Source organism: Schistocerca nitens, chromosome 4 (genome assembly GCF_023898315.1).
Source record: "Schistocerca nitens isolate TAMUIC-IGC-003100 chromosome 4, iqSchNite1.1, whole genome shotgun sequence".
Classification (NCBI taxonomy): domain Eukaryota; kingdom Metazoa; phylum Arthropoda; class Insecta; order Orthoptera; family Acrididae; genus Schistocerca; species Schistocerca nitens.
This window is the reverse complement of record NC_064617.1, coordinates 20,862,903-20,885,861: the sequence shown is the minus strand read 5'-3', so window position 1 is coordinate 20,885,861 and position 22,959 is coordinate 20,862,903.

Here is a 22,959-nt window from a genome sequence, read left to right as displayed (position 1 = left end):
TTTGCGGAATCCATGTTGGTTATGATGAAGGAGATTTGTATTATCTAAGAACGTCATAATACGAGAACATAAAACATGTTCCATTATTCTACAACAGATTGACGTAAGCGAAATAGGCCTATAATTATTCGCATCTGATTTATGACCCTTCTTGAAAATGGGAACGACCTGCGCTTTCTTCCAGTCGCTAGGTACTTTACGTTCTTCCAGAGATCTACGATAAATTGCTGATAGAAAGGGGGCAAGTTCTTTAGCATAATCACTGTAGAATCTTACGGGTATCTCGTCTGGTCCGGATGCTTTTCCGCTACTAAGTGATAGCAGTTGTTTTTCAATTCCGATATCGTTTATTTCAATATTTTCCATTTTGGCGTCCGTGCGACGGCTGAAGTCAGGGACCGTGTTACGATTTTCCGCAGTGAAACAGTTTCGGAACACTGAATTCAGTATTTCTGCCTTTCTTCGGTCGTCCTCTGTTTCGGTGCCATCGTGGTCAACGAGTGACTGAATAGGGGATTTAGATCCGCTTACCGATTTTACATATGACCAAAACTTTTTAGGGTTCTTGTTTAGATTGTTTGCCAATGTTTTATGTTCGAATTCGTTGAATGCTTCTCTCATTGCTCTCTTTACGCTCTTTTTCGCTTCGTTCAGCTTTTCCTTATCAGCTATGATTCGACTACTCTTAAACCTATGGTGAAGCTTTCTTTGTTTCCGTAGTACCTTTCGTACATGATTGTTATACCACGGTGGATCTTTCCCCTCGCTTTGGACCTTAGTCGGTACGAACTTATCTAAGGCGTACTGGACGATGTTTCTGAATTTTTTCCATTTTTGTTCCACATCCTCTTCCTCAGAAATGAACGTTTGATGGTGGTCACTCAGATATTCTGCGATTTGCGCCCTATCACTCTTGTTAAGCAAATAGATTTTCCTTCCTTTCTTGGCATTTCTTATTACACTTGTAGTCATTGATGCAACCACTGACTTATGATCACTGATACCCTCTTCTACATTCACGGAGTCGAAAAGTTCCGGCCTATTTGTTGCTATGAGGTCTAAAACGTTAGCTTCACGAGTTGGTTCTCTAACTATCTGCTCGAAGTAATTCTCGGACAAGGCAGTCAGGATAATGTCACAAGAGTCTCTGTCCCTGGCTCCAGTTCTGATTGTGTGACTATCCCATTCTATACCTGGTAGATTGAAGTCTCCCCCTATTACAATAGTATGATCACGAAACTTCTTCACGACGTTCTGCAGGTTCTCTCTGAGGCGCTCAACTACTACGGTTGCTGATGCAGGTGGCCTATAGAAGCATCCGACTATCATATCTGACCCACCTTTGATACTTAACTTAACCCAGATTATTTCACATTCGCATTCGCTAATAACTTCACTGGATATTATTGAATTCTTTACTGCTATAAATACTCCTCCACCATTGGCGTTTATCCTATCCTTGCGGTATATATTCCATTCTGTGTCTAGGATTTCGTTACTGTTCACTTCCGGTTTTAACCAACTTTCCGTTCCTAATACTATATGCGCACTATTTCCTTCAATAAGAGATACTAATTCAGGAACCTTGCCCTGGATACTCCTGCAGTTTACCAATATTACGTTAACTTTTCCTGTTTTTGGTCTCTGAGGACGGACGTTCTTTATCAACGATGATAATGTTCTCTCTGGTAAGCCGTCAGGTATTTTATCGTTTCGCCCAAGGGGGGTCCCTCTAACCTAAAAAACCCCCGTGTGCACGCCACACGTACTCTGCTACCCTAGTAGCTGCTTCCGGTGTGTAGTGCACGCCTGACCTGTCTAGGGGGGCCCTACAGTTCTCCACCCAATAACGGAGGTCGATGAATTTGCAACCATTATAGTCGCAGAGTCGTCTGAGCCTCTGGTTTAGACCCTCCACACGGCTCCAAACCAGAGGACCGCGATCGACTCTGGGCACTATGCTGCAGATATTAAGCTCAGCTTGCACTCCGCGTGCGATGCTGGTTGTCTTCACCAAATCAGCCAGCCGCCGGAAGGAACCAAGGATGGCCTCAGAACCCAAGCGGCAGGCGTCATTCGTTCCGACATGTGCTACTATCTGCAGCCGGTCACACCCAGTGCGTTCAATAGCTGCCGGAAGGGCCTCCTCCACATTACGGACGAGACCCCCCGGCAAGCACACCGAGTGCACACTGGCATTCTTCCCCGACCTACCCGCTATTTTCCTGAGGGGCTCCATAACCCGCCTAACGTTGGAGCTCCCTATAACTAATAGGCCCGCCCTCTGTGACTGTCGGGACCTTGCCGGAGAATCGGCCACTGGCCCAACAGGCGAGGCATCCTGTGGTGGCTCGGAAACGATGTCATCACCACTAGGAAGCACCCCGTACCTGTTGGAAAGGGGTAAGGCAGCCGCCACGCGGCCAGATCCCACCTTCGCCTTTCGGCCAGGCACGCGCGAGCCCACCACTGTCCGCCATTCACCCTGGAGTGATGGCTGACCGGTAAGATGCTCACTGCCGGAAGACGCAGCGACATCAGGGGTTCCATGTGATTCCAAGGCCACCGAAGTAGGCATAGGTCTCACCACAGTTGCCCCAACGCCACTACGAGCCGACGCCTGCGCCTCGAGCTCGATGAGCCTAACAGACAAAGCCTCCACCTGTCCCCGAAGAGTGGCCAATTCTCCTTGCGTCCGCTCACAACAACCACAGTCCCTACACATGACTATGTTTACCCTACTCTATACGGTGACAAATTCCCAAGATAATCTTCTGATGAGCTACTCTGATAATCAAGAAACACTCACTGAAATACGAGACGCGAAAACTACGCTAGGTTTTCCCAGAAAAACTATTTAAAAGCTAAGCGCAGCAAATAAGTACAAAAACACTGTTATTGAAATAAAAGGTTCTACCTAGTAAGCACTCGAACACGCAAGAAATTACAAAAATAAACTAGTAATTACACAGATAACTGAAAATAAGTCGCTGCTGTTTGTAAAATATGTAAGAAGCAAACGGTGTACTCGCCTTAGTAGTAGCAGGAGCTAGCGATGCGCTCTCGCTGACGGTCTAACTGACACTGGCCGTCAGGCGTAATAACATGAGACTTGGGGGTGCGCTGATGACAGAAAGCAGGGGTCACATTTCAGTGGTGTCGGTGGAGTCTATCAGCAGGACGGGTTTCACTAGACATGGCCTGCACCTCAACAGGTATGGGAAGGGGAGGTTGGCAAAGCTTATAGGTGACAGCATAGGTGGGGTTGGTGGGATCACTCATGGGAAAATTCCTTCAGTAGTGAGTGTTGGAGCTGCACCTTTTTTAGATTGAAGTCAGCTGATGGGTATTCCTGCTTAAGGGAAGTCTTGACAAAGCTTAGGTATCCGAGTAATGGAATTAGTATATTTCATCAAAATATACAAGGTATTAGAGATAAAGTTAGTGAACTGCTTATAGATGTTGACTCTGAAATTATTGGTATATCTGAACACTTCTTAAATAAGGAGATAATTCAGAGGCTTCCTTTACCAAGATACAGGTTGGCTGGCAGCTTTTAGAGGAGCTCTTTGCGGTGTGGGGGAGTAGCCATATATGTGAAAAACTGCATCCCATTTGAGTCAATTGATGTTTCAAAGTACTGCACTGAAAAGGTGTTTGAATATTGTGCAGGTGTGGTTAAATTTAACGGAGCTAAACTTCTAACTGTTGTTATGCCATCGGTGTTTGCTAAAGTTATCGAGAAGGTTGTATATACAAGGTTACTGGAGCATTTAAATTCACATAATTTCCTGTCAAATGTTCAGTTTGGTTTTAGAAATGGTTTAACAACTGAAAATGCTATATTCTCTTTTCTCTGTGAGGTTTTGGACGGATTAAATAAAAGGTTGTGAACGCTAGGTGTTTTCTTTGATTTAACGAAGGCTTTTGACTGTGTTGACCACAAAATATTACTGCAGAAGTTGGACCATTATGGAGTAAGGGGAGTAGCTTACAATTGGTTCGCCTCTTACTTTAAGAACAGAAAGCAGAAGGTAATTCTCCGCAATATTGAGAGTGGTAGTGATCTTCAGTCCCAATGGGGCACTGTTAAGTGGGGCGTTCCCCAAGGGTCGGTGCTGGGGCCACTACTGCTTCTTAAAAATGGTTCAAATGGCTCTGAGCACTATGGGACTTAACATCTATGGTCATCAGTCCCCTAGAACTTAGAACTACTTAAACCTAACTAACCTAAGGACATCACACAACACCCAGTCATCACGAGGCAGAGAAAATCCCTGACCCCGCCGGGAATCGAACCCGGAAACCCGGGCGCGGGAAGCGAGAACGCTACCGCACGACCAATAGCTGCGGACCCTGTTTCTTATTTATATAAATGATATGCCTTCTAGTATTACAGGTGATTCAAAAATATTTCTGTTTGCTGATGACACCAGCTTCATAGTGAAGGATCTTGTGTGTAATATTGAAACATTATCAAATAATGTAGTTCATGAAACAAGTTTGTGGCTTGTGGAAAATAATTTGATGCTAAATCACAGTAAGACTCAGTTTTTACAGTTTCTAACTCAAAATTCAACAAGAACCGATATTTTGATCAGACAGAATGGGCATATTATAAGCGAGACGGAACAGTTCAAGTTCCTAGGCGTTCGGATAGATAGTAAGCTGTTGCGGAAAGCCCATGTCCAGGATCTTGTTCAGAAACTAAATGCTGCTTTATTTACCATTAGAACAGTATCTGAAATAAGTGACGCTTCAACACGAAAAGTAATCTACTTCGCATATTTTCATACGCTTATGTCGTATGGTATTATTTTTTGGGGTAATTCTTCTGATTCAAAAAGGGTATTTTTGGCTCAAAAACGGGAGCTATATGTGGTGTAAGTTCGAGAACCTCTTGTCGGCCCCTATTCAATAGTGTGGGAATTCTGACATTGCTCTCACAGTATATATTTTCTTTAATGTCGTTTGTTGTTAGCAATATTTGCCTATTCCCAAGAGTTAGCAGCTTTCACTTAGTTAATACTAGGCAGAAATCCAATCTGTATGTGGAATGCACTTCCTTGACTCTTGTGCAGAAAGGAGTGCAGTATTCTGCTGCATCCATTTTCAATAAGCTATCACAAGAACTCAAAAATCTTAGCACTAGCCCAAACTCTTTTAAGTCTAAACTAAAGAGTTTCCTCATGGCTCACTCCTTCTAGTCTGTCGAGGAGCTCTTGGAAGAGCTAAAAAATTAAGCAAATTGCAGTGTTACATTGTTGATTTTCTTTATTTAAATTTACGACTTGTCACCTGAATATGTTTTTTTTTATATTTCACTTTATCTGTTTCTAATATCGTGTTATAATTTCATGTATTGACTCGTTCCATGACCATGGAGACTTCTCCTTAATTTAGTCCCACGGAACAGTAAATAAATAAATAAAAGTAAAATCACAATTGACTTGGATACCAGGACTCTCAAACATGACAAATATTGTACAGGGTACAAAATTCAATTTTTGCAAGATAGCGACGAAACAAACATACAGACACTCGCACCTGATACAGAAAATGATGACTTGAGAAGACTGATTAGCCGTACGTTAAGTGAAACCACTGTTATCACTGGTGATGAACTCAATGAGCTTTATCAAGTACTGTTAAGTATATACAGGTCTTTAATAAACAATCAGGTGTCATTAAGACATATGCTTAAAAAATTGATGTCAAGCCTCAACAAATTTTCTATCACAAAACCTATAATGTACCACTATCTCAAACAGAGTGGAAAATCATCGAACCTTCCACATCACCCCTACTGTAGTCCATTACTTGTCAAGGAACGGAAGTATTAAAGTGGTGTTGGACGCACGTGCCATAAATGAAATTACACTACCTGTACGCACTAAACCAGAAAATTTAGAGGAAAAATTACAGAAATTTTTAGAGGCTAAGTACTTTTCCTCTATCGACTTGACAAATTCGTTTTAGCAAGTCGAAATCTCTCCTGCTTCTAGAAAATATACTGCGGCGAACATATCAACTCTGTGTACTTCCTTTCGGACTGAGTGTCAGTTCAGGCGTATTTATTACTGCTTTGGATACGTGCTTGATGACCAGTTAGTTGAGACTATTACACATTATGTCGATGATCTTTTGATATCTACTAAGACTTGGAATGAAGATCTGGACACCCTTGGAAAGATTCTAGATAAATTTGCACAAGCTGGTCTATCAGCTAACCTAAGGAAGTCAAAATTTGCTTGCATTGACATTAGGTATCTTGGACACATAATTAATGCACAAGGTATACGCCCTGATCCAAGTAAGTTGGACGCTATTAGGAATTTTCCTAGTCCTCACACTAAAAGACAACTGAAGTCATTTCTAGGACTCTGTTCTTTCTTTCGACGTTTCCTGTCACAGCACCTATTAAACAGTAAGCATCTACTAGATGTACTTAAGAAGACTCAGGTATGGATATGGCGTGAGTAGTGCCACCAAGATACGGATAACATTAAGCATTGGTGAACGCAAACATTTTAGACCATCCACACTCTGGTTTGGATTTTTGTATGACGTGTGACGCGTCATGCAAGTAGTTAAGAGTGCAGAAGAGGGACAGGTTAAAATCACTGGATTTGCAAGCCGTACTTTAAGTGAATGTGAACGTGCTTATTCAACCACCGAACTTGAAACTCTTTCTATTGTCTGGGCTTTCAAAAAGTGTAACTATTATTCGTATGGTAAAGACACGAAAATCTTAACATGTGAGTTATTTCATCCTAGATTATCACGCTGGGCGTTATCCCCGCAGAATTACTCATTTGGGATTGTATACATTAAAGGTAAAGACAACATTATTGCTGATGCTTTGTCCCGTCTTCTACAAGGTATGGTGGAATGTACACTGATCTTGATAATGTGAACGACTACAGAGTACTCCTGACGCACGATAAACAATATTACCAATATTACATTGACTTGTAGAAACATGGCAGCTTTACAAAAATCTGATCCGCACTGGAACAAGGTAAGAACTTGTCAAACATCAACCTGACCATCCACTGTCTGGCCGTTATTTCATATATAATGACGTGTTATTGAATCGTCATCATCCTGATGGCTCTAACTAGTGTTCTCAAGGACTCGGAACACAGCTTAATATGGCGCACACACTTAGTTTGGCGACATTATGGAACGAAGAAGTGCCTTGCAGAACTTAGCACGTATTGTTACTGCGCTAATATGAGACGAAAAATTCACAGTGTTCTTAAAACACGCATATCTTGTCAGAAATCTAAACCTCAGAACCTATCCTCAAGGGCAGATCTACATTCCATGCTACCTAGCAAAACCTCTGGAGACTGTAAGTACGGATGTAAGTGGTCCACATCCAGCAAGTAGTGGTCGTATGAAGTATATTTTAGCATTTTATGACATATTTTCTAAACATGTTAAGCTGTACGCCATAAAATCTGCACCTGCTAACACAATCATCAGACGATTCTCACGTGACTACTTTCCTCACGTGGGAAAACCCAAGGCAGTTTTATCTGACAACACCACGTACTACACAGGGCACAAATGGCGTAACTTCTTCAAGTCCAGTAGCATCTTTATCTCGAAGCTTAGACCACTATCTAATCCTATTGAACGAATTTTCAGAGGACTGAACAGACTCATGAGGACCTATATACCTACACAGCATTCTAATTGGGTAAGTTATTTCTCACTATTTGAAGAAGTTCACAACAACCTGAATATACACTCCTGGAAATGGAAAAAAGAACACATTGACACCGGTGTGTCAGACCCACCATACTTGCTCCGGACACTGCGAGAGGGCTGTACAAGCAATGATCACACGCACGGCACAGCGGACACACCAGGAACCGCGGTGTTGGCCGTCGAATGGCGCTAGCTGCGCAGCATTTGTGCACCGCCGCCGTCAGTGTCAGCCAGTTTGCCGTGGCATACGGAGCTCCATCTCAGTCTTTAACACTGGTAGCATGCCGCGACAGCGTGGACGTGAACCGTATGTGCAGTTGACGGACTTTGAGCGAGGGCGTATAGTGGGCATGCGGGAGGCCGGGTGGACGTACGGCCGAATTGCTCAACACGTGGGGCGTGAGGTCTCCACAGTACATCGATGTTGTCGCCAGTGGTCGGCGGAAGGTGCACGTGCCCGTCGACCTGGGACCGGACCGCAGCGACGCACGGATGCACGCCAAGACCGTAGGATCCTACGCAGTGCCGTAGCGGACCGCACCGCCACTTCCCAGCAAATTAGGGACACTGTTGCTCCTGGGGTATCGGCGAGGACCATTCGCAACCGTCTCCATGAAGCTGGGCTACGGTCCCGCACACCGTTAGGCCGTCTTCCGCTCACGCCCCAACATCGTGCAGCCCGCCTCCAGTGGTGTCGCGACAGGCGTGAATGGAGGGACGAATGGAGACGTGTCGTCTTCAGCGATGAGAGTCGCTTCTGCCTTGGTGCCAATGATGGTCGTATGCGTGTTTGGCGCCGTGCAGGTGAGCGCCACAATCAGGACTGCATACGACCGAGGCACACAGGGCCAACACGCGGCATCATGGTGTGGGGAGCGATCTCCTACACTGGCCGTACACCACTGGGGATCGTCGAGGGGACACTGAATAGTGCACGGTACATCCAAACCGTCATCGAACCCATCGTTCTACCATTCCTAGACCGGCAAGGGAACTTGCTGTTCCAACAGGACAATGCACGTCCGCATGTATCCCGTGCCACCCAACGTGCTCTAGAAGGTGTAAGTCAACTACCCTGGCCAGCAAGATCTCCGGATCTGTCCCCCATTGAGCATGTTTGGGACTGGATGAAGCGTCGTCTCACGCGGTCTGCACGTCCGGCACGAACGCTGGTCCAACTGAGGCGCCAGGTGGAAATGGCATGGCAAGCCGTTCCACAGGACTACATCCAGCATCTCTACGATCGTCTCCATGGGAGAATAGCAGCCTGCATTGCTGCGAAAGGTGGATATACACTGTACTAGTGCCGACATTGTGCATGCTCTGTTGCCTGTGTCTATGTGCCTGTGGTTCTGTCAGTGTGATCATGTGATGTATCTGACCCCAGGAATGTGTCAATAAAGTTTCCCCTTCCTGGGACAATGAATTCACGATGTTCTTATTTCAATTTCCAGGAGTTTATATGACAACCTCTACGCCTAACGAGCTTATGTTCGACCACAAAGAATCAAATGAAAGGAGCGATCCGCTCCCAAAGCTTTCACTTCAGCATCTGTGTCATGATGAAAAGATAAGAGAAGTATTAACTTCGCTGATGCAACATGCTAATGCAAGAAACAGTTCTATTAAGCGAAAGATAGGCACGTAAGTGCTATTGCGTACTCACCACAAATCTTCTGCATTAAAACGGCGCAGTGAGAAGTGACGTCTGCTGTACGACGGTCCATATGTAACTGTCAACATACCGCATCCTGGTGCATACCTGTTGCAGAACACAGAAACAAAGAGAATCATTGGGCTTTCGAGTATTTCATTCTAAGCAGTAAATGTATATCTGTTAGTAATGAGTAAATAAAGTGTATCCCGAATGAGATTTTCACTCTGCAGCGGAGTGTGCACTGATATGAAACTTCCTGGCAGATTACCTCTCAGTACTACTGCAAGGTCATTAGGTAGCATAAGAAATTTTATTTCAGCTGACCCAGCCAGCAGCAGTAGAAGATGGAAAAGATTTCGACTTCGCCGAACGTACAAAAACAACATCAGCCTAAATTTGAACGCAAATATTATGATGACTTTTACGCAAGTGCGATGAAAATATTTTTGAGACAACATAATTGGCTAACTGTAGCGTCGGTCAAGGACTATGACTGACTCATTGAAGTATATACAAAACCACACGACAACCAAAGACTACCACCTAGGAACGGATTAGATGCACTTCATACTGCATATGACACGTTTACGTGAAGCCAAGGCCGTACACACACTCGTAACGCGAGAATTCTGTAGGTTTGATTCTAGAGTGTTGCTTTAGACGTTTGTCTATATGGGCTTGTTAACTGATGTATCCGGATGTTGTGTCTGACCTTTCCAATTTCAGGTGACATCATTACGCAAATGCAAAATTTGATTCAAAAATCTGCAATGTCTGTAAAATTATGTAAACACTTTTATTCCATATAAAGCCAAAATGTAATATATGTGATATATGAATTTATGTGTAATTATCTATATTGATGTAAAAGCAAAATGTAATATGTTGGTATGTAAATGTCACCAGAATTTGTAATATGTATCAAAATGTGTAAAACCACGATTTTTATGTGAAAGAGACTGCTTTAAAGACTTCTACATGCATCGCAATGCCTCTAATCGCGATGAAGTATGTGTGCAAAATTGTTAAAACTATTATTTATATATCGCTATGACAAAGATCGCGACGAAATATTTATGTAAAAACTTGGCAACAAACGTTCTTTGTACGTCGCCAGATAAATTGTGAGCGTGATGGAACTGTGCATGTAAAGTGCAATAACTTTTGTAGTGCATCGCCTAACAACATTTACCACGATGTAACTGTGCAAAATAAGGAACTGGAACACCACTGGACCTATGGTCACGACGCACAAAAGCATTGAAGACAACTCCACGGGTAGAAGAATTTTGGATGGGACTTCAGGGAATGTAATGTTCTCGGAATACGACGGCCACTCTCACCTGGACAAATCGAGGATGGATGCCAGCATTTTGCCGCCCGAAGTCTTGCATCCATGCCTTCACGAAACTTATATTGTAGGATGGTAATCCACTGGTCTTCAACCACGCGACGCATGACCTAGGAAGAACAGTATTATCAGTGAAAATAAACAGTGCAACAAATGAACAAGCCCATATATCGGTTGTCCAATTTGTGAACAGTGACGTCGATACGCAACAACATTCACTTTAGCCAAACTACCAAAACAATGCTCACCTTTGCGTTATTATTGTATCTATTGTGTATGTTGTTTTCGTTGTGGTCTTCAGTCCTGAGACTGGTTTCATGCAGCTCTCCATGCTACTCTATCCTGTGCAAGCTTCTTCATCTCCCAGTAACTACTGCAACCTACATCCTTCTGAATCTCGTTCAAGGACAGCTAATCTGAGACGAAAGACATTTTAAATGCCATACTTTCCATGAGAGATAATGACCAATAATGAAATGAAATTGCAATGAAATGAACACCCTTCGCTGCTTACAGGCGTTGACATACGTCAACGGGGACAGATGAAAATGTGTGCCCCGACCGGGACTCGAACCCGGGATCTCCTGCTTACATGACAGACGCTCTATCCATCTGAGCCACTGAGGGCACAGAGGATAGCGCGACTGCAGGGATTTATCTCTGGCACGCCTCCCGCGAAACCCACATTCTCAACGTATTGTCCCGCACTACATACGTAGTGCCCCCGCCCATACGAATGTAGTGCGGGATAATACAACTTAAACCTTACTAACCGAAGACAACACATCGCCGGCCGAGGTGGCCGAGCAGTTCTAGGCGCTACAGTCTGAAACCGCGCGACCGCTTCGGTCGCAGGTTCGAATCCTGCCTCGGGCATGGGGGTGTGATGTCCTTAGGTTAGTTAGGTTTAACTAGTTCTAAGTTCTAGGGGACTGATGACCTCAGAAGTTAAGTCCCATAGTGCTTAGAGCCATTTGAACCATTTTTTGATATCACATCACACACATCCATGCCCGAGGCAGGATTCGCACCTGCGACCGTAGCGGTCGCGCGGTTCCAGACAAGCTCCTAGAACCGCCCAGTCACAGCGGCCGGCTAATATAATGTATTTTGCTTCAACATATGTAGTAATTTTAAGATATTTTACCTGTTTCAGATGCTAGTGCATATTTTTCGTAAGAACTCCATGGAATGCCCTGTCACAGGCACATGCGAACTGTATATAAACTGTGATCACCGTGTCGCGAGTTCAACTAACGGCTACTGCCACACTGAAATACACGCGACTGCGCATGCGCGGCAGCCGCAATACCAACATTGATATCTGCTGGGCGCACGCGCATCCTTCAAATATTGTATACCATGAACTGCACTTGAATATGTATGTAAATACTGTACTGAATGTGCTTTAGGGTGAATTGCTCGCCTGCAGGTGCGTCCTTTCGCCTCGCAATTGAGAGGGCAATTTAAAGGCATATTTGCAGGATGGGCGTGGATATATAGCAAAAACGTTCAGAATATAAATAAAGAATTACATAAGATATTGCCGGCCGGAGTGGCCGAGCGTTTCTAGGCGCTACATACGCCGCCGCTGCATAATTCACGTCAAGCGTACGGGAATATCCGAAGGGGACAATTTGCAACTGATGGAGTTTCTGAACGAGGAAGCCGACGGGGCGCTTACCAAGCAGAAGATACTCGGTGAATTTTCCAGCACTTCTACACTCCTGGAAATTGAAATAAGAACACCGTGAATTCATTGTCCCAGGGAGGGGAAACTTTATTGACACATTCCTGGGGTCAGATACATCACATGATCACACTGACAGAACCACAGGCACATAGACACAGGCAACAGAGCATGCACAATGTCGGCACTAGTACAGTGTATATCCACCTTTCGCAGCAATGCAGGCTGCTATTCTCCCATGGAGACGATCGTAGAGATGCTGGATGTAGTCCTGTGGAACGGCTTGCCATGCCATTTCCACCTGGCGCCTCAGTTGGACCAGCGTTCGTGCTGGACGTGCAGACCGCGTGAGACGACGCTTCATCCAGTCCCAAACATGCTCAATGGGGGACAGATCCGGAGATCTTGCTGGCCAGGGTAGTTGACTTACACCTTCTAGAGCACGTTGGGTGGCACGGGATACATGCGGACGTGCATTGTCCTGTTGGAACAGCAAGTTCCCTTGCCGGTCTAGGAATGGTAGAACGATGGGTTCGATGACGGTTTGGATGTACCGTGCACTATTCAGTGTCCCCTCGACGATCACCAGTGGTGTACGGCCAGTGTAGGAGATCGCTCCCCACACCATGATGCCGCGTGTTGGCCCTGTGTGCCTCGGTCGTATGCAGTCCTGATTGTGGCGCTCACCTGCACGACGCCAAACACGCATACGACCATCATTGGCACCAAGGCAGAAGCGACTCTCATCGCTGAAGACGACACGTCTCCATTCGTCCCTCCATTCACGCCTGTCGCGACACCACTGGAGGCGGGCTGCACGATGTTGGGGCGTGAGCGGAAGACGGCCTAACGGTGTGCGGGGCCGTAGCCCAGCTTCATGGAGACGGTTGCGAATGGTCCTCGCCGATACCCCAGGAGCAACAGTGTCCCTAATTTGCTGGGAAGTGGCGGTGCGGTCCCCTACGGCACTGCGTAGGATCCTACGGTCTTGGCGTGCATCCGTGCGTCGCTGCGGTCCGGTCCCAGGTCGACGGGCACGTGCACCTTCCGCCGACCACTGGCGACAACATCGATGTACTGTGGAGACCTCACGCCCCACGTGTTGAGCAATTCGGCGGTACGTCCACCCGGCCTCCCGCACGCCCACTATACGCCCTCGCTCAAAGTCCGTCAACTGCACATACGGTTCACGTCCACGCTGTCGCGGCATGCTACCAGTGTTAAAGACTGCGATGGAGCTCCGTATGCCACGGCAAACTGGCTGACACTGACGGCGGCGGTGCACAAATGCTGCGCAGCTAGCGCCATTCGACGGCCAACACCGCGGTTCCTGGTGTGTCCGCTGTGCCGTGCGTGTGATCATTGCTTGTACAGCCCTCTCGCAGTGTCCGGAGCAAGTATGGTGGGTCTGACACACCGGTGTTAATGTGTTCTTTTTTCCATTTCCAGGAGTGTAGTAACCTTCCCACAGCGTCCACACTTCACGTACACGCGAAATCTAAAAGATTGACTCCGAAGGATACCAGCGTAAAGGAACCATTTCTCGTCTTTTGCGAATCTTGCGGTCATTGTGCGTAAGACTGTAAGAAGGTTGTACGCGTTAATGATCGAATAGGTAAATTGAAACTAGCAAACAGATGCTTTCTTTGTCTTCAACGTGGGCAGAAAGTGTCAAATTACAAAAAGAAAGAAAAGGCTCGGTGTGTTAATTGTAAAAGACTGCATCATAAGTCCATTTGTGAGGAACAAAAGGATATTAGGAGTCCTGCGGGTCAGACGTACGTTACTTCCGTGGGAAAGGTATCTGTCGCTCCCCACGGTTACACGTACCTTAAGACAGCTCAAGTATGCGTCTCAGGACATACAGGACTGAGCAGGACAACGCGATGTCTACTGGACGCAGGTAGTCAGTCCAGCATCACAGCAAAATCGCTGACTGATGATCTGAAACTGCAAACGGTAGACCGACAAGAACCAACCGTTTGTCCCTTTGAATCAAACACTACACGCCCACGCCACCGCAGGCTTGTTCAGTTTAATATGAAGGGCTTTGTCAGAATTCGTCAGTGCCACTTACTGTCTTCGAAAGTACTCACGTTATTTCTCACCAGCCTTCGGTTCCACAACATACAAAGAGTTTACCAGATTAGCCGAGCGGTCTAAGGCGCTTCAGTCATGGACTGTGTGGCTGGCCCCGGCGGAGGTTCGAGTCCTCCCTCGGGCATAGGTGTGTGTGATTGTCCTTAGGATAATTTAGGTTAATTAGTGTGTTAATTAGGGGCTGATGACATTAGCAGTTAATTCCCATAAGATTTCACACACATTTGAACTTTTTTTTTGAACAGTTTACCAGATGCCCGTAAGATTACACTAGCAGATCTGAAAACCGATTCAACAGATCTTCCCGTGGAGATTCCTGTGCGAGGCGATTTCTATTGGAAGATAGTGAAGCACAATTCGCCCACACGCATCTCTGAAACCTTAGTGCTAGTTCCTTCTCTGTTTGGCTGGATACTTAGTGGTAACAAGTCACAAGCCTGTGTGCATGCAACCGTGGTAAATTCTGCTCAGACTGGCCGATCTCCTCTGCACCCTGACAATGATTTCAGACGCTTTTGGGACTTGGAAACTATAGGGATTACTGCCGATCAGGACCTACCTGTGAACAACCAAGATACGAGACTTCTTGAAGAGTTTAGAGCATCTTTCTCTATAAAGGATCATCGAGTAGTGGTTACACTTCCCAAAAGACAACATACAGTGCTTTCGAGTAACAGACCGATCCGGAAAAACGATTCAAGCACCTTATGGAAAGATTTCAACGTCAAGAGACGTTTATGCAAATGTATTTCGATCTTATGCTTCACTGCATTACGAAGGGGCAAGTAGAGGTCGCTCCCACCCCACTCCCAGGAAAGGAGCTATTTTATCTCCATCATCACGCAGTGAGGAACCACGAAGTGGAGAATAGTCTTTGACGCCTCATCTCACGAAAACAATGCGCCTTCTCTGAATGAGGTATTAGAAGTAGGACCGAACCTATTACGAGAGATTCTGCAAATTTTACTGCGTTTCAGACTATATTCTACGGCTATCGTCGCGGACATCACACAAGCTTTCCTTCAATTAATCTTGAACGAAAAGGACAAAGACTTGACCAGATTCTTCTGGTTCAAAATCAGCCAGGATCAAATAGGAAATCTTCAAACGACGAACTAACAGAATACCGTTTTAACAGACTCCCATTCGGCCTGACCTGCAGCCCATTTTTCCTCCCTGCAACACTAAGAGAACTTGCCGACAAGTGTATGACAGCATTTCCCACCGTAGCGGCTCTTATAAACAAGACTGCATACATGGACGACTTTGTGATCTCAGTAGAAGGTGATAATTTGGTGATAACTATATACTGTGAACTTGTAACTCTAATGAAATTGATCAGCCTCTCCTTATCAAAATGGGCTACCAACTGTGAACAACTCTAAACTATCTGGAGGGCAGAAGGGCGAGAACTACACACCCAGACTCAAGTTTTAGGCGTAGACTGGAACACCGCAGGTGACTATTCTGTATCGATCCTAGCGAAATCATCAGAAGGTCGTCAGAAGAGCCAGCCACCAAACGACTCCTTTTACAATGTACGGCTAAATTCTACGACCCACTCGGACTGTTATCCCGTTTCTCTTCATCTACATCTATCTACATCTACATGATTACTCTGCAATTCACATTTAAGTGCTTGGCATTCATCGAACCACAATCATACTATCTCTCTACCATTCCACTCCCGAACAGCGCGCGGGAAAGACGAACACCTAAACCTTTCTGTTCGAGCTCTGATTTCTCTTATTTTATTTTGATGATCATTCCTACCTATGTAGGTTGGGCTCAACAAAATATTTTCGCATTTGGAAGAGAAAGTTGGTGACTGAAATTTCGTAAATAGATCTCGCCGCGACGAAGAACGTCTTTGCTTTAATGACTTCCATCCCAACTCGCGTATCATATCTGCCACACTCTCTCCCCTATTACGTGATAATACAAAACGAGCTCCCCTTTTTTACACCCTTTCGATGTCCTCCGTCAATTCCACCTGGTAAGGATCCCACACCATGCAGCAATATTCTAACAGAGGACGAACAAGTGTAGTGTAAGCTGTCTCTTTAGTGGACTTGTTGCATCTTCTAAGTGTCCTGCCAATAAAACACAACCTTTGGCTCGCCTTCCCCACAATATTATCTATGTGGTCTTTCCAACTGAAGTTGTTCGTAATTTTAACTCCCAGATTCTTAGTTGAATTGACGGCCTTGAGAATTTTACTATTTATCGGGTAATCGAATTCCAACGGATTTCTTTTGGAACTCATGTGGATCACCTCACACTTTTCGTTATTTAGCGTCAACTGCCACCTGCCACACCATACAACAATCTTTTCTAAATCGCTTTGCAACTGATACTGGTCTTCGGATGACCTTACTAGACGGTAAATTACAGCATCATCTGCTAACATCCTAAGAGAACTGCTCAGATTGTCACCCAGGTCATTTATATAGATCAGGAACAGCAGAGGTCCGAGGACGCTTCCCTGGGTAACACCCGATATCACTTCAGTTTTACTCGATGATTTGCCGTCTATTACTACGAACTGCGACCTTCATGACAGGAAATCACGAATCCAGTCGCACAACTGAGACGATACCCCATAGGCCCGTAGCTTGATTAGAAGTCGGTGTCAAAAGCTTTCCGGAAATCTAGAAATAGGGAATCTACTTGAGATCCCCTGTCGATAGCGGCCATTACTTCGTGCGAATAAAGAGCTAGCTGCGTTGCACAAGAACGATGTTTTCTGAAACCGTGCTGATTACTTATCAATGGATCGTTCCCTTCGAGGTGATTCATAATGTTTGAATACAGTGTATGCTCCAAAACCCTACTGAAAACCGACATCAATGATATAGGTCTGTAGTTCGATGGATTACTCCTACTACCCTTCTTAAACACTGGTGCGACCTGCGCAATTTTCCAATCTGTAGGTACAGATCTATCGGTGAGCGAGCGGTTGTATATGATTGCTAAGTAGGGAGCTATTGTATCAGCGTAATCTGAAAGGAACCTAATCGGTATACAAGCTGGACCTGAAGACTTGCCCGTATCAAGCGATTTGAGTTGCTTCGCAACACCTAAGGTATCTACTTCTAAGAAACTCATGCTAGCAGCTGTTGGTGTTTCAAATTCTGGAATATTCTTGTTGGGAAATTGCTATTCCAGGACACATGGTGCCGAGAAATTGGCTGGGATGAACTTATGCCGTGGGACTTAGGGGCACGATGACGCACTTGGATATCTAGCTTACCTTCATTGTCACATATACGTGTCCCTAGATGGATAGCTACAGCTCTTGGAAGATACTCTCAGCTGCACGTATTCTGTGACGCCTCGGAAAAGGCATATGGAGCAGCTTTGTACACTCGTACTGTCTTAGATGCTGACGTCGTAACCCATTTAGCCTGTTGCTCCTATTAAGAAAGTGACATTGCCTCGACTCGAACTTTTAGTGGCAGTAGTTGGGACCAGATTGTTGTGTTAATTTTGCCGCACAACAGACTTTAAAATTGCCCATGCGGTATTGTGGGCGTATTCTACAACAACACTAAGTTGGATTCGCTGTGATCCTAACAGATGGAAGACCTTCGTTTGTAATCGTGTAACTGAGATACAAACGCACACGACCCCCACGCAATGGAAACACTTCTCAGGACCAGACAATCCTGCTGACCACCTCTCACGTGGCTATCAAATGAATTCTCTGGATATTTGGTGGCATGGGCCGCCTTGGCTTACACCCCCTCCTGAATGCTGGCCAAACGATACTCCAACGATGGTACGACTTCCTCCCGAAGAAAAGAGGAAGAAAACCCAGAGCCAAGTCTTGTCATTATCTATGCCAACCAGCCTTCTGGACTTATTTAAATTCAGCGCATACTGGAAGCTCATTCGTATCACAGCATGGACTCTCCGCTTCCTACACAAGATTCGTCAGAAGAATAAATCTTCAGGAGAACTTACAGCCACCGAATTATCAGCTGCCAAAATGTATTGTATTCGAGTAGGCCAGAGAGATTGCTTCCCCAGCGAATTAAATGCACTTCAGAGTAACTTACCACTGCCAAGAGAGTCAGAAATCGCACGATACAATCCTTTCGTAGAAGACGGACTGATACGTCTAGGAGATCCACTGCAGTGCACTAGCCTAAATAAGGAACAAAAACATCCTGTACTCCTTGACGGTTCCCACCACTTCACACAATTGGTTATTCGAGAGACACACATCCGCCTCCATCACTTTGGTTTTCGTTCTGTACTATCCGAACTGCGAACCGAATTTTGGATCCTTATAGCTCGTCAGGCCATCAAAAGAATCCTACACTCATGCCTCGCGTGCAAGATCTTGAAGAATCCACGAGGGCAACAGATCGAAGCACCGCTGCCACCTGAACGAGTTTCGACTGCCAAACCATTTGCTGTAACCGGAATAGACTTTGCTGGCCCACAATTCACCAAAGTAGGAAAGGAAACGCATAAGTCATATATCACTCTTTTCACATCTGCTACCACACGAGCTGTACACCTCGAACTCTGTACAGACTTGACAACGGACAAGTTTCTTATGGCACTTCAGCGATTCGCCGGAAGACGCGGACTACCCCACACGATATATACAGATAACGCGAAAACATTCCACGCCACGAATATGGAACTAGCCCAACTTTAGAAGGCATTGTCCACCACAAAAACTTATCAGTTCCTCGCCCAACAGGGTATTACTTGGGAATTCATTGTCTCCCGGGCGGCTTGGTGGGGAATATGGTGGGAAAGAATGGTGGGCACTATAAAGCGTTGCCTACGGAAGGTACTGGGACTCGCAAAGCTCACTGAGGAACAACTGAATACCACCTTGATCCGTATTGAAGCTGCGGTGAACTCCAGGACAATCACACCAGGAGATGATTCTGATGTACTCACACCTTCCCATTTTCTGACGGGAGGAAAACTTACGGCTATTCCGACGGGACCAAAGCCTTCAGCGAACACGAATTTAACAAAGGAATTCCGACTGAGACAGCTACTCTGTGACAGTTTTTGGTACCGTTGGATTAAAGAATACCTACTGGAGCTCCGGAACTACCATGAAGTTAAACGCCCATCGGGACGAGTCGTCCCCTTTCGCCCTGGCGACATCGTGCTGATCCAAGAGGACCTTCGTCCGCGACATATGAGGAAGAAGGCCAGGATAGAAAAGGTACTACCAGGAAGAGACGGCAGTGTAAGGACGATAATACTCCGGACACCAGAAGGTCACATCATTAGTCGTCCTGTGCAGCTGGCCGTACCTTTGGAGGTCGACCAAGGTGGGGAGGATGTCACAGAGTCATGAACTTCTGGCAAGTGAGAGACAAATGGTTCAAATGGCTCTGAGCACTATGGGACTTAACATCTGTGGTCATCAGTCCCCTAGAACTTAGAACTACTTAAACCTAACTAACCTAAGGACATCACACACATCCATGCCCGAGGCAGGATTCGAACCTGCGACCGCAGTAGTCGCGCGGTTCCGGACTGAGCAAGTGAGAGACAGTTTGTTTACTCTTAGGACAGTGTATCTTTGACATGTTGTATTGTATGATCTGTGACTATGAAATAAAGTGTTGTTAGACTGCTAATCGCTGCTCTACTGTGATTCACGACACGTTGAATAGGTCAGGTGTCCACTACACGCAGGAGGCGGCTACACGGGTAGCAGGGGATGTGTGGCGTGGACTGGGCGGTTTTTTAGGTTAGAGGGTCTCAGGAAAACATAAGAAGGGCTTCAGTCACAAAGGGTACAGGCTGAACACAGGAAAAACAGACACAGGAACCATTGGAATAACAGTTTTAAATTGTCGTAGCTGTGTTAGGAAAGTACCAGAGCTCCAAGCGCTAAAAGAAAGCACTGATGCTCAAACCGTTATAGGCACTGAAAGCTGGCTAAAGCCGGATATAAGCTCAGCCGAAATTTCTGCGAAGAACCTGTGTTCCGAAAAGATAGGCTAAACACGGATGGTGGTGGCGTGTTTGTTGCTGTCGGAAGTTGTTTAACTTGTCGTGAAATTGAAGTAGATACTTCCTGTGAGTTAGTATGGGCAGAGTTTAAAGGCGCATTTGCACGCTGAGCTGTTCTTTAGGAAAAAGTCGTAGTTATAAGTTGAAAAATAAAGATACATTAAAAAACCACAGATGAAATCCACGGCTACGCAAGAATTGCCTGCAGCCGCTGGAAAACAGGGGAAGAATTACGATCGTCAGATGTCGAAAGTACAGGTTACTTTTTGTTTGATAGGTCCTGTACAGATCGGACGTGTGTGTCACACCACCATTAACATTGTATTATTTCAATATTTTATCCACGAGTTGCAATCACCGGCACTCGTAGTCACATGATCTAAGTGTATTTTTAAACAATGTTTCTATTTCAGAATATAATTATTACTAATCCATGTATGTTTTATTTTGTGTCACTAGTTATCTGTAAGATTGTTGAGTGTCTTGGCTTGGCAAAGAAAGGATCCGTAAATTGAAAAGATAGTCGTCCAGCACGAACCATCGACGTCTTCGGGTGCTGATCTGAAGTACGAAGTCTGATATAAAAGATAAAAGGTGAATCTGCAGGAGCGCGGTCATAATTAACATAACGGACAAAGATGCCTTGCCCAAGCACATAAAAAAGCAAAGATTGTAAAATATAAAACATAATTAATATTGCGTACTGTTATCTCTCTTCTGTGTGTAAAGTTCAGATACGAAAAAGACCATTTATATATATTGGCGACTTCATGTCTGGACGCATCATTGTATATACTACATTGTTTTTCCTTTGTTACATGTGTTATCGGAATAATACCAATAATTGGAACCGATGTCTGGACCTGAAATTGTGCTGCAATCGCGGATTCAAGGTAAGACACCGCATCTGTACATCAGCAATTTGACCAAGTGCTTTGCGTAATAGTAGCTTGCTTACTCACTCGATAAAAATTTCCCATTTACGAAAGTGTGGATTTCAAATTAAATTCCGAATTTCAAGTTAAATTCCGGTCACAAAATTATTTTCAATCAGGCATATTGTACAACAATAGGAATTTATCGGAACGCAATATGGCGACTTCAGTTCTGTGCGATTTAAGATGGCAAGCAGCCATTATTACCTGTAAAAATTTAATCAATACCCTTGTTAATAAATATCTTTGCTCAAGCACTGTTGCATCATCATCATCATCATCATTTAAGACTGATTATGCCTTTCAGCGTTCAGTCTGGAGCAAAGTCCCCCTTATAAAATTCCTCCAAGATCCCCTATTCAGTGCTAACATTGATGCCTCTTCTGATGTTAAGCCTTTTACTTCAAAATCATTCTTAACCGAATCCAGGAACCTTCTCCTTGGTCTACCCCGACTGCTCCTACCCTCTACTGCTGAACCCATGAGTCTCTTGGGTAACCTTGCTTCTCCCATGCGTGTAACATGACCCCACCATTGAAGCCTGATCTCCCTGACTGCTACATCTATAGAGTTCATTCCCAGTTTTTCTTTGATTTCCTCATCGTGGACACCCTCCTGCCATTGTTCCCATCTACTAGTACCTGCATCATCCTAGCTACTTTCATATCCGTAACCACAACCTTATTGATAAGGTAAACTGAATCCACCCAGCTTTCGCTACCACACAAAGTTGGTCGAAAGATTGAACTGTGCACAGATAACTTAGTCTTGGTACTGACTTCCTTCTTGCAGAAGAGAGTAGATCGTAGCTGAGCGCTCACTGCATTAGCTTTGCTACACCTCTTTCACTATGTTGCCATCCTGTGAGAATATGAGAGTACTTGAAACCGTCCACCTGTTCTAACTTTGTTCCTCCTATTTGGCACTCAATCCGTTTATATCTCTTTCCCACGGACATTACTTTCGTTTTGGAGATGTTAAGCTTCATACCATAGTCCTTACATTTCTCATCTAGCTCTGAAATATTACTTTACAAACTTTCAATCGAATCTGCCATCACAGCTAAGTCATCCGCATATGCGAGACTGCTTATTTTGTGTTCACATATCTTAGTCTCACCCAGCCAGTTTATTGTTTTCAACATCTGATCCATAAATAATATGAACAACAGTGGAGACAGGTTGCAGCCTTGTCTTACCCCTGAAAGTACTCTGAACCATGAACTCAATTTACCGTCAACTCTAACTGCTGCCTGACTATCTATGCAAAAGTTTGCCTCCTATTCCATAATCTCGTAGAACAGACAATAACTTCCTTCTAGGAACCCGGTCATACGCCTTTTATAGATCTATAAAGCATAGATACAGTTCCCTGTTCCACTCGTAACACTTCTCCATTATTTGCCGTAAGCTAAAGATCTGGTCCTGACAACCTCTAAGAGGCCTAAACCCACACTGATTTTCATCCAATTTGTCCTCAACTAATACTCGCACTTTCCTTTCAACAA